Source organism: Eptatretus burgeri, chromosome 13, assembly GCF_056783735.1.
Source record: "Eptatretus burgeri isolate ZD-2024b chromosome 13, Ebu_testis_v1, whole genome shotgun sequence".
Taxonomy (NCBI): Eukaryota; Metazoa; Chordata; class Myxini; order Myxiniformes; family Myxinidae; genus Eptatretus; species Eptatretus burgeri.
Genome location: NC_140973.1, coordinates 26,764,182 through 26,776,681, shown reverse-complemented (window position 1 = coordinate 26,776,681; position 12,500 = coordinate 26,764,182). Strand labels below are relative to the sequence as shown.

Below are 12,500 nucleotides of genomic sequence, written 5' to 3'. Positions count from 1 at the left end.
CCTGACCTGATAAATGGGCTGGCCAATGGCTCAAAACGAGGAAAAATAAAGAGATTGAAGGCAATCCAAGGAGTGCACACTTACAATTCCATCATAAGATGGAAGTGCTTCAAATTTGGAAAATAATGAATGATTGGAGGTTAATTACTTACTTCACTGTTGATTTTCAACTCACAGCTGATCTTTCACAAACCACTATGTAAGCACCCAGAAGAAGAATGGTCTCTACAAAGTTCCAGGGATGAGAAGAAGTAATAACAACATCAAGCATATGAAAAAATAGGAATGATCCAGACAAGTTTTTTTTTCCCCCCCAAACCTAATACCTCACTCGGGATGAAACAGATTTGTAATTTCAATCTGAATCCAAACAACAAAAGATAATCCCAATCCCCCCAAAATCCCTCACCAAGTAAGAGCAACATTTGGGAACATTCAGGCTTTGATGTGTGATTCTTCGGGATGGAATAGAGTTAATTATTCATTTCAAGGACGTTATTTTCACTCTGGACATCAAAGCCTTTTGTTTCTCCGGAAAGATGCAGAAGCCTAAATCTCATGTTAAAAACCTGAATCGCAGCGTTTGGCATGCAAGGCAAAGGGCAAACTTAACAACTTACAGGTCTGTCCATGAAGGTTGCAATTAGTTGCTTTGTTACAGAGCTGATTAATTTGGTTCAGAAAGTGCTTTCCGAATACAGTGAGGAGTTTGAAAAGTCAATCACAGTGCTTGGTCATTTACCAAGCATTGACAGTTAATTATCAGGTGACATAAAGAGTTGGTGTGGCATATTTGTTACCTTCTGTGTTGCTCATCACTGCAGTTGACAGGGAGGACAAGCGAAATGGTTGCTCGAGGCAAAACTGGGTGTGTGGCAAACCACATTCTCGTGTAGCTTATAGTTGCTGAAGGAGAGGATGAAAAAGAAGTTAACAAAACAAGAGGAAAGCGTCGACATTTTTTTTTTAAAGGTTAAAAAAAAACAATTTATAATACCCTGGAATTTGCAAAGGAACAAGCAAACCATGTATTTGTACATTGAAGTTTGGGTGCGAACATCATCAAAATCAAAAGGTGTGAATAAAATCTAAAATCACCATTGGTTATTACCGCCGCAATCTGCCATGGACAGGTGTAATGTTTTCACCTCTGTCTGTTTGTCTCTTTGTTTGTGTGCAGGATATCTCAAAAAGTTGGGGACAGATTCGGATGAAATTTGGTGGGCAAGTCGGGTGTGTGGCACGGACGAACTGATTCGATTTTGGTGAAGATCTGAATCTGGATCCGGACTCGGGAGGAGGTATGCGTACGACCGAGTGCCCTTCTAATTTTCTATGTGACTGTGGTGTTTCCTGTTTTTCCAGAATGCAGAATGACATTTGCAAAAAACATTTTTGCTTTGATGTTTGCAGTGACTTGGAATAAGACTTCAAGCCAGTTTTAAAGTCTGCTTTAAAGATCCCTGTCATTTATTTTGGGGTCTAACACATTCCCAATCAAGTCTGTGCCATCAGGAAATGGCGAGTGATGTCGAATGGTCCTAGACCTCAGTCATACAAATAGTCTACATTAAAAAAATATATACAGTATAATATGTATATATATATATATATATATATATATATATATATATATATATATATATATATATATATATATATATATATATATATATATATATATATATATATATATTTGACACCTCCCACACTCCTCCAGCCAAATAAACTGCATGTAGAAACCCAAGAAGGCCTACACAAGGTAAGCGCTTTGCTGTTTCAAACCCTTTCCAGAGTTCCTCCACATCTACAAAGATGTTCACACATTGAACACACATGAGAATCCCAATGTTACACACCCACTCAGCTGCCAGACTGGTTTCATCACTTATTGACAAATCATCAGCAACAGCGCAGACAGCAATGCATGCCAACGAGGTTCCCAAGCATGTACCACATGCAAACTTCAAAAGCAGTCAATATATAAATAATAAAGAAAGACCCACCCACATCTCTCACCTGTGAATGGAGGGAATGCCAATCAGTTCTCACCAAATCAACAAAACCCAGGTGGCTGGGATTATATAAACAATTAACACCTCCCACACTCCTCCAGCCGAAGAAGCTGCAGAAAGCAACCCAAGAAGGCCTACACAAGGAAAGCGCTTTGCCGTTTCAAAACCACGCTTAATAATATATATATATATATATATTCGTACGTGCCCATAAAAAAAAAAATTTAAAAAATTAATAAATAAATATTCAAACCGCGAGCAACAAACAACCACACAGGCCGTTTCTTCGCTCTCGTGTGCCCGTACGTGCGTGGCCCAGAAGTTCGCATATTATTCGCAGTTACGATTATTCGCAATTTAGTTTTAATGCCCAAATATTCAATTAGCGCCAACGTATTTTGCCTTTTCGCAATGTCATCGCAAGGAAAAACAAAAAGAGAAGAGAAGAGAGAGAAAAAAAATTACACACAAAAAAAAAACCACAAAAAGTGGTTCGGAGCATACCAGCACTGATGGTACCGAAATTTATGCACCGTCTCATATGAAAATGAGAATAACTTGCGGCATTGTGATTATCTATAAATGCGCATAAGAAATCGAGAAATTATGAGAATACACGAAGTCATCACTCTCCGGAAGCCCATACGTTGTAACTCGTAATGAGGAATGCGTCTGAGCTTCCCTTCCCCATCGGCCACGCCCACGCAACAACGTGTCTTGTCATTTGTTTGGTAAATAAATGGCCATAACTTGGGAACCACTTGTCCGATTAATATCAAACCTTGAAAAGGCACGTCCTCAGGGCCCCAGCAATATACCTGGCAAGTTTCAATTAGATCGGACCATTGGTTGTCGAGAAACAGCGGTCACAGACTCACAGACACACACACACACACACACACACACACACACACACACACACACACACACACATTGCTGGAATTATAGATAGATTAAAGATTGGTGCCCTCCAGGAGATGGAGAAAGCTGAAATTTTGGGAGTCGATGGACATCGAAGCAGTACATATGAAAAAAATCACAGAATCGTCAGAGAACATCCATAAATGAAAATATTGTTGTGGTTACCAAATTCGCAAACCACCATTCAGGTCCCTTAGGTGAGGTATTTCGGTAAGTACATGTGTAGTTAGGCCCAAACCCGTTGTCTAGTGGGAATACATGTCATTTATGCGTGCTGCGACTCTTCAGGATAGCCGTTTTTCTTTTACTATCTTTAATTTGGACCAACTGCCATGATTACCACCACAATCACAACATCAACCACCAACCACAACGCCGCTTCACCACAACCGCCACGACCTTCCCGTCACACCTCGCAACCGTAGCATCGCCACCGTTCTTGCCCCGCTGTGGGTACCGGTGTTGGACTCGTGCAGGGCGCGCGTCGAACAGCGTGTACAAAATCACGGATTTTGTGCTTCAAAAACGGATCAAAAACGACACACGCCCACTTTTTGCCGTCCAATCGGTGAGCGAGGGGCGAATTGGCCCCGCCCCCAGGGCGATCGATATATGCAAATTTATGGATCAAAAAGCCTTCACGCCCACTTTTTCTCGGGCCAATGGGGAGCGAGGTGAAAGGTCGAAGGGAGGGGGTCAAAGATGAGAGGGCGAAGCTACAGGGCGGATAAAAGGACCGTGTTCGTCAGTCCAGAGACGAGAAGAGTCCAGAGGCAGAGAGTAGGAGAGTAGGAGAGTAGGAGAGTAGGAGAGTAGGAGAGTAGGAGAGTAGGAGAGTAGGAGAGTAGGAGAGTAGGAGAGTAGGAGAGTAGGAGAGTAGGAGAGTAGGAGAGTAGGAGAGTAGGAGAGTAGGAGAGTAGGAGAGTAGGAGAGTAGGAGAGTAGGAGAGTCGGAAACAGAGAGTCAAGACTTCGCGGGCGGTGGAGCTGCTCGTCGTGTGCGTTGGAGTCGGAACGGAGGGGACGGAGCTGTGGAAAGGCGGCGACACCAGACGAGGGGGTGCTCGCGTCGTGCATGGAGCTGCACCCGAGGGAGGCCGACAGCGCGACCTGGCCGAGGTGGAGACGCTCGTCGTGGGATAATAAAGATCCTCTATACCCCGAGCATCAGCAACCCCCTCCTGTTTCCCCCCGCGCTGAGATAGTGCGACCAAGGGGGCCCCTTTCCCACCCCCTACCAGACACTGTCCGCGGGGCCCGCGGAGTTGAGGCGCCATCGCCGCTCCGCGTCTCATCACCAGACGGGTAGGCCGACCCGGTCTCGGCCTCAGGCCCGCCTCATCCTTGAGGGTATTTCTTTTCCTTGGTTTTGGGTATGTGTTGTCGGCGCCGTCTGTGAAGTAAAATTGTATAAGTGTTGCCGTGTGCTCGGTAGTCGGTATTAGCTCTGCATTGTGTCTTCGCTTTTACATTTGCTTTTTGTGTAAATTGAATTGTGTTTTTCTTTTCTGTGTGCTTTTGGTGGAATTGTATATGTGCGCTTTCCGTTCATCGCGAATAAATGTGCTTTGTGTTGAACTGTTTCCCGCTTCGCTTCGTCATTTCTCCCATTGAATCCTCATCTTGGTTCACGTAAAGGGTTGGTAGTGGGCTGAATACGCCCGATAATTAATCGAACCGTCGAGGTCGACGAATAACACCGCTCGGTTATCCCGATAGTACGGAACGGGTCGCTTAAGTGGCCCGTGTCCGAAGTCGACCTGCGGCGAGGTGCGATCGCCCGGTCTACCCTCCGCGTGGGTACTTAGGTAGGTCGAATTTGGCGAGCAACCCTATCCCACGTGGGGGCTGATTGGCTCGATCGCGGTGAGACCGAAAGGTCCACCCGTGACTGGTTCCCGGCGTTAGTCCGAGAGGGTCACGACTGGATTGTCCGTCCGGTGGGCGACGTGCCGCGATTCGAGTTACGTGGCCGTCGGCACGCCGGCGGGCGCGAATCCGCAACAATATAAATAAATGAAAAAAAAAGAAAAAAAAAGCAGGTGAGTGACCTAAGACAATGGGGAAGCACGGTAATTTTGTGTGCCGATGGACATCAAAGCTGATCCACCAGGAAAAATCACAGAACTATTGCAGAGCATCCGAAAATGAAAATGAAAAATAAATTAAAAAATGAAAAATCAAATTCAGGTGTGACCCGCGACAATGGGGAAGCACGGCAAATTTGTGTCGAAGTACATCAAAGTCAATCGACCAGGAAGTCACAGAACCCTCAAAAAGCTATATATATATATATATATATATATATATATATATATATATATATATATATATATATATATATATATATATATATATATATATATATATATATATATATATATATACATACATACATACATACACATATATTGTTGTGGTTACCAAATTCGCAGACCACCATTCAGGTCCCTTAGGTGAGGTATCTCGGTAAGTGCATGTGTAGTTAGGCCCAAACCCGTTGTCTAGTGGGAATACATGTCATTTATGCGAGCTGCGACTCTTCAGGATAGCCGTTTTTCTTTTACTATCTTTATTTTGGACCAACCGCCATGATCACAACCACAACATCAACCACCGACCACAACCACCGCTTCACCACAACCGCCACGACCTTCACGTCACACCTCGCAACCGTAGCATCGCCACCGTTCTTGCCCCGCTGTGGGTACCGGTGTTGGATTCGTGCAGAGCGCGCGTCGAACAGCGTGTACAAAATCACGGATTTTGTGCTTCAAAAACGGATCAAAAACGACACACGCCCACTTTTTGCCGTCCAATCGGTGAGCGAGGGACGATTTGGCCCCGCCTCCAGGACGATCGATATATGCAAATTTGTGGATCAAGAAGCCTTCACGCCCACTTTTTCTCGGGCCAATGGGGAGCGAGGTGAAAGGTCAAAGGGAGGGGGTCAAAGGCGAAGCTACGGGGGGATAAAAGGACCGTGTTCGTCAGTCAGAGCTGTGTGGAAGTCTGGAGCCCGAAGCCTGCAGTAGCTGGAGAAGCTGAAGAGAGTCGAACGAGGAGAGCCCAAAGAAGAGTCCAGGGTGGAGAGTCCAGAGGCGGAGAGGTGGCAGCGGCGAAGGCAGACGAGGGGGTGCTCGCGACGGTGCCGGGAGCTGCACGCCCGAGGAAGGCCGGCAGCGCGACCTGGCCGAGGTGGAGACGCACACCAGGGATAATAAAGATCCTCTATACCCCGAGCATCAGCAACCCCCTCCTGTTTCCCCCCGCGCTGAGATAGTGCGACCAAGGGGGCCCCTTTCCCACCCCCTGCCAGACACTGTCCGCGAGGTCCGTGGAGTTGGGGCGCCATCGCCGCTCCGCGTCTCATCACCAGACGGGTAGGCGCGACCCGGTCTCGGCCTCAGGCCCGCCTCATCCTTGAGGGTATTTCTTTTCCTTGGTTTTGGGTATGTGTTGTCGGCGCCGTCTGTGAAGTAGAATTGTATAAGTGTTGCCGTGTGCTCGGTAGTCGGTATTAGCTCTGCATTGTGTCTTCGCTTTTATATTTGCTTTTTGTGTAAATGGAATTGTGTTTTCTTTTTTTTGTGTGCTTTTGGTGGAATTGTATTTGTGTGCTTCCCGTGTGCCGCGAATAAATGTGCTTTATTGTTGAACTGTTCTCCCGCTTCGCTTCGTCTTTTCCTCTATTGAATCCTCATCTTGCTTCACGTAAAGGGTTGGTCGTGGGCTGAATACGCCCGATAATTAATCGAACCGTCGAGGTCGACGATAACACCGCTCGGTTATTCTGATAGTACGGAACGGGTCGCTTAAGTGGCCCGTGTCCGAAGTCGACCTGCGGCGAGGTGCGATCGCCCGGTCTACCCTCCGCGTGGGTACTTAGGTAGGTCGAATTCGGCGAGCAACCCTATCCCACGCGGGGGCTGATTGGCTCGATCGCGGTGAGACCGAAAGGTCCACCCGTGACTGGTTCCCGGCGTTAGTCCGAGAGGGTCATGACTGGATTGTCCGTCCGGTGGGCGACGTGCCGCGATTCGAGTTACGTGGCCGTTCGCACGCCGGCGGGCGCCAATCCGCAACACTGGTGTCAGGTCGTGCGATACAAATTCATCGCCCTCCTCGCGGCACTGGTATTGGAGAGCGGGACAACAGGCTCTCCTGTCTCCAATTAAATTCACGGGAATCGGTCCAGGGGTGAGAGAAGCGACCCCCGATTCCCTCCAAATTACGAGCGAGCAAATTAACCCTTCACGAGAAGCAAGATGGCGTCTCAAGGCGAGCGGGAGCCGGGGGTATTAGAAATGGATGTAGAATGTGTAGGATCCATGGTCCAGGATGGAATCCCCGAGCAGGAAATGTTGATTGTGCAGGAACACGGACTCGCCCAACTGAACCCAGGGCCCGAGGTGGGTGCGGCAGCGGCCGCGGTGTATGACACCTCCCCCCCCCTCTCCACCAAAACCCTTCCCCAACCCCTGCCGAAACGGCTCACTCAAGCGCACCCGACATAGCCCAGCTATTGACCATGCTGGCGAAAATGATCGAAAAAATGGATGCAAATACAAACGAAATGAAAGGCATGAACAAACAAATGATCGAAAAAATGGATGCGAATACACAAAAAATGGATGAAAAGATGGATACAAATACAAATGAAGTGAAAACGACGATGGATGCGAATACACAGCAAATGAGGGAAGAGATGAAAGAGCTGCGGGGTGAGACGCAGAACATGGGCCGATGCCTGCAGGCGGGCATGAAGGCCGTGACAAAGGAAATAATAGTGGAGACAAGGGAGGTAAAGGGTGAAGAGTTGGCAGAGACACGGGAGATAGAAAAAATAGAGGAAAGACTACACGAGGAAGACGGGGTAAGTGACGCACACACACACACAGAGGTAGTGGAGGATAATGGGGGTGAGCTGGCGGACTGGGTAGAGACCCAGTGCGAGCACCTGGATGGCCTCCTCCAGGAACGAGGGGAGGGAGTATGCCCCCTTGAGGCGAGTCACGACCAGGTGAGTTCGGTCGTGCTTTGCGATGTTGAGAGGAGGAGTGCTGTGGACGGGTGCACGGAGAGCTTGGGGGGTATAGAGGCCCCGGAGACCCTTGTGGGGACACGAATCCCCAGTGTGGTTGTCCCTGTGTGTGTGGTGCAAGGCGTGAGTGTGTCCCCGTGTGTGGAAGCGACCCCGTGTGTGAGTGGTGTGGTGGCGATGGTGCCAGAGTGCGTGCTTCCCAGCACGCCGTGTGTGGATGAGGCACCGTGTGTGGAAGAGGCCGTGTGTGTGGATGAAACGGCCAGTGTGGGTGAGGCACCGCGGGTGAGTGCCCCCGTATGTGTTGGTGAGGCACGGAGTGTGGATGAGGCACCGCGGTTGAGTGCCCCCGCGTGTGTGGATGAGGCACGGAGTGCGAGTGAGGCACCGCGGGTGAGTGCCCCCGCACGCGTGAGTGAACGGCCGTGTGCAAGGTCGCTGTGTGCAAGGGAGACCGTGTGTGTGAGAGAGCGGTATGTGAGGGAGATGTCGGTTGGCATGCGGGAGCACGCAGCCGCATCTCCCGGTGTGAATGTGATGGAGTGGACTGTGTGCGTCGTAACACGCAGGTGTGCGTGGGTTGAATGGAGACGGAGACGGCGACATGGGAGAAACGAAAGCCGAGTAGCGGCTGTAGCTATTTCGGGGACCGTGCCGGGTTCACCCAGCAGTGAGCACGAGGTCCGTGCTGTGCAACGCACGAGACCACCACGTGCTCGCTTGCGAGAGTGAAGTCCCGGTCCGGAAACGCCAGCGGTGGATTTGCCGATCCCGCGGACAGACAAAGTTTAGGCAGGTAAATGGATTTGGACCGGACGGGTTCTCCACGCGATCGTGTGTGTTCAGCTCCAACGGGCAAAGCACATGTGTTCGCGTGGGGAACCCCTCGAGACGTGGGGCTTGTGTTTTTTTTTATGCGCACGGTGACGTCATGGCTGCACGTGTGGTTGGAATCCGGCAGGAGGGGTATCTCTGCCGGATGGTACCGTCCAAGGAGGGACGAGGAACACGTGCAGCTGCATGACGTCACGGGCAGGTGCAAAGTGCGCGAGTTGCCGCGCAGGTGCTGACCATGGAAAAAAAAAAAAAAAAAAGCAAGCCTCACTTTCGGGTGCAAAGGATTCCTGGGCAAGGGGTGGAAGACCCCCTTACCCTGGGCACAGGATGGAAACTAGTTAGGGGGAAGGGTTAGCTTAGTTAGACCGACTTCATGGGGCAGGGGTAAGTCCTCATGGAGTCCGTGGAATGGATTAGGTAGAGGGATTTAGTGAGCTTTAGGTTGGGAAATAAAATGATTGATTTGGAGACAGTGACAGACTTGTGAATGTGTAGAGGGGACGTAGCTTAGCTACGTAGGTTAAAAGGAACGTGCTGTAGTATAAGGGATGACGTGGGAGCACGAGTTAGTTAGGGGATGTAGTTAGGAGGATGGCAGAGTTCAGTGGTGTGTGTGTTGAAGAGTTGTTGGTGAGTGAAGTGGAAGCATGTGCTTGGTGAGTGAGTGAGGCCAGCGGGTCTGTGTGTATGGAGCGAATGGGGAATGCATGGTGCGATGAGTGATTGGGGGGAGGAGTGACTCCCGCCCAAGGGACCCCGGGGTCAGAGTAAAGTGAGTTAGCTGGGTTAGTCAAATTGAAAAATGGAGGTCGTTTTGTTGTTGGTGGGAGTGTAGGCTCGAAACCCATTTGGAGGGGTGCAGGAGCCCTGTTGACGGGCTTGGGAGCGTGGCTGCGAAAGGTGAGTATCGCTGAGTGGGTACCCCGGGCACCAGGCTAGTCGGCCGTGGTAGGCCAAGGGCCCATGGGGGGCCGGGATAGAGTAGTGGGCACGGGTGCGCCTGCTTGGTGCGGGGGCCCGGGGCGCCATTAGCCGCGTGGGCAGTGTTGTGGGCATGGGTGACCGTCGGAAAGGGGCCCGGGAGGCCGGCCTGCCACGTGTGCGTTTCAGGGGAGGTGCCATGGGGGGCACTCCCCGGTGTTAGGGAGCTGGTAGGCTCGGAGGCAGTGTAGTGCCCGGGGGTGCCATAGCGGGAGAATCGGCAGAGGGTCGTGCCTGCCAAAGGGAGCCACGTGTCCCAGCCGGGAGACCGTGTGAGGGCACGGAGAGAAAATTGGGGGGCGAGGCCCGAAATTGTGAGGACACCAACACAGGCGACGGGAATCTGGGTTGTTAGAACCAATAGTTTAAGCAAAAGGCGCTTGTTGAAAGCCCCGGGGTAGTTTAACAGTTAAATGGTTAGGGTAGATTAGGAGATGTACCCCTCCGCACCATCCATCCCCTCGCTCTCGTTGTGGGCCGCTGGACCCACTTTGGGTTAGATCTTTGAACTCTGGGGAGGCCATTCTGAGGCTTCGTTGGGCCTCGACACAGGACGTTAGCTCTCCCTTATTCCCCTCCGGGAAGGGAACGTAGGGGTTGGGAGTAGGCTAGGTGACAGGATAGGTTAGCCGAACAAGGACGATAAAGGGGGTTAGGGGACGATTTATAGTGGGGAAGTAAAAGGAAAAAAAAATAATAATAAAAAAATAAGTTGGGGCTAAATTGGGGTTTGACAAATTAAGGGAGTGGGTATGTACAGTGACAGGCAAAGGCGATAGGTGGGAGGGAGACAGGTAGGTAGGTCCGAGCCCGCCTTCCAAGTGGCCAGCACCACCGCACTCCCTCCACCAACTTCCACTGACGGCAAAAGCTGGCCAGCTTCATCTGCTGGCTGTGTGCTGCAAGGCCTGTGCCGGCCAGTTCATCTGCTGGCTGTTTTTTCTTCAAGGCCTGTGCCGGCCAGTTCGTCTGCCGGCTGTGTTTGCCTGCAGCGGCCTTCTTCTGCGGGCTGTGTTTGCCTGCTGCCTTTGCCATGCCATGCCCACTGCCCACGTACACCAGCCCCGTTCAATTTTTGCTTTGCCCCCCCCCCCTGTTCATTTCCATGTGCGCCAGGATCCGCAAGGCAACAGTTTGCAAGCTGCAAGAACTGCCCTGTTGGCAGCTACAACACGGGCCTGCGGTGGCGGCCCGTGCACCGTGTTTGTGTTCATGCATCCATTCGTTGTGCTCATTGCGTGTGCCACTTGAGCTGGCACGGAGACTGCGTTTGTGCAGCCGATGCACCGTTGTGGTTCACTGCGTTCAGTTCGAAAGGGAAGGCCTTGGACTGCGTGTGAGCAGCCAGCCACATTCCCTGTCACCTGCATTATTTGAGTCAGAGACTGCATGCGGGCAGCCTGGCTCCCTGCTAACTGCTTTTCTTTTGCAGAGTTCAATGATCCTGGGCCATGGTTTAGTGTAAAATTTGTAAGTTAAGGTTAAGATGTACTGTAAATATGAGTGCGCCCCCCGGCATGTATGTCTTAGCGCCGGCAATTTTATTTAAGTCGTCCGTGTGAGTGAGTTTGTTTAGATAGTTACGCAGCCCTCAGGTTATTTATTTTGGGGACACGAATACCATGAATGTCGCACTCAGGGATCAGTAGGTAAAATGTACTAGGGGAAAACTACACATGATGGCACACGAAAATTTGACGACTCGGGACGAGTCTGTAAAAAGGGGAGGGGGTAGTGTTGTGGTTACCAAATTCGCAAACCACCATTCAGGTCCCTTAGGTGAGGTATCTCGGTAAGTGCATGTGTAGTTAGGCCCAAACCCGTTGTCTAGTGGGAATACATGTCATTTATGCGAGCTGCGACTCTTCAGGATAGCCGTTTTTCTTTTACTATCTTTATTTTGGACCAACCGCCATGATCACAACCACAACATCAACCACCGACCACAACCACCGCTTCACCACAACCGCCACGACCTTCACGTCACACCTCGCAACCGTAGCATCGCCACCGTTCTTGCCCCGCTGTGGGTACCGGTGTTGGATTCGTGCAGAGCGCGCGTCGAACAGCGTGTACAAAATCACGGATTTTGTGCTTCAAAAACGGATCAAAAACGACACACGCCCACTTTTTGCCGTCCAATCGGTGAGCGAGGGACGATTTGGCCCCGCCTCCAGGACGATCGATATATGCAAATTTGTGGATCAAGAAGCCTTCACGCCCACTTTTTCTCGGGCCAATGGGGAGCGAGGTGAAAGGTCAAAGGGAGGGAATCAAAGGCGAAGCTACGGGGGGATAAAAGGACCGTGTTCGTCAGTCAGAGCTGTGTGGAAGTCTGGAGCCCGAAGCCTGCAGTAGCTGGAGAAGCTGAAGAGAGTCGAACGAGGAGAGCCCAAAGAAGAGTCCAGGGTGGAGAGTCCAGAGGCGGAGAGGCGGCAGCGGCGAAGGCAGACGAGGGGGTGCTCGCGACGGTGCCGGGAGCTGCACGCCCGAGGAAGGCCGGCAGCGCGACCTGGCCGAGGTGGAGACGCACACCAGGGATAATAAAGATCCTCTATACCCCGAGCATCAGCAACCCCCTCCTGTTTCCCCCCGCGCTGAGATAGTGCGACCAAGGGGGCCCCTTTCCCACCCCCTGCCAGACACTGTCCGCGAGGTCCGTGGAGTTGGGGCGCCATCGCCGCTCCGCGTCTCATCACCAGA

General features: G+C 50.9%; 1 long non-coding RNA gene across 1 annotated transcript in view; it reads left to right on the top strand.

Moving 5' to 3' along the window:
• The first annotated feature begins 1,144 nt into the window (after positions 1 to 1,144).
• Positions 1,145 to 12,500, top strand: part of LOC147014124 (uncharacterized) — a 157,906-nt gene continuing 146,550 nt past the window's right edge. Inside the window, exon 1 of the long non-coding RNA XR_015050653.1 lies at positions 1,145 to 1,301. This is a non-coding gene — a long non-coding RNA (uncharacterized LOC147014124). The remainder of the gene's footprint in view (positions 1,302 to 12,500) is intronic.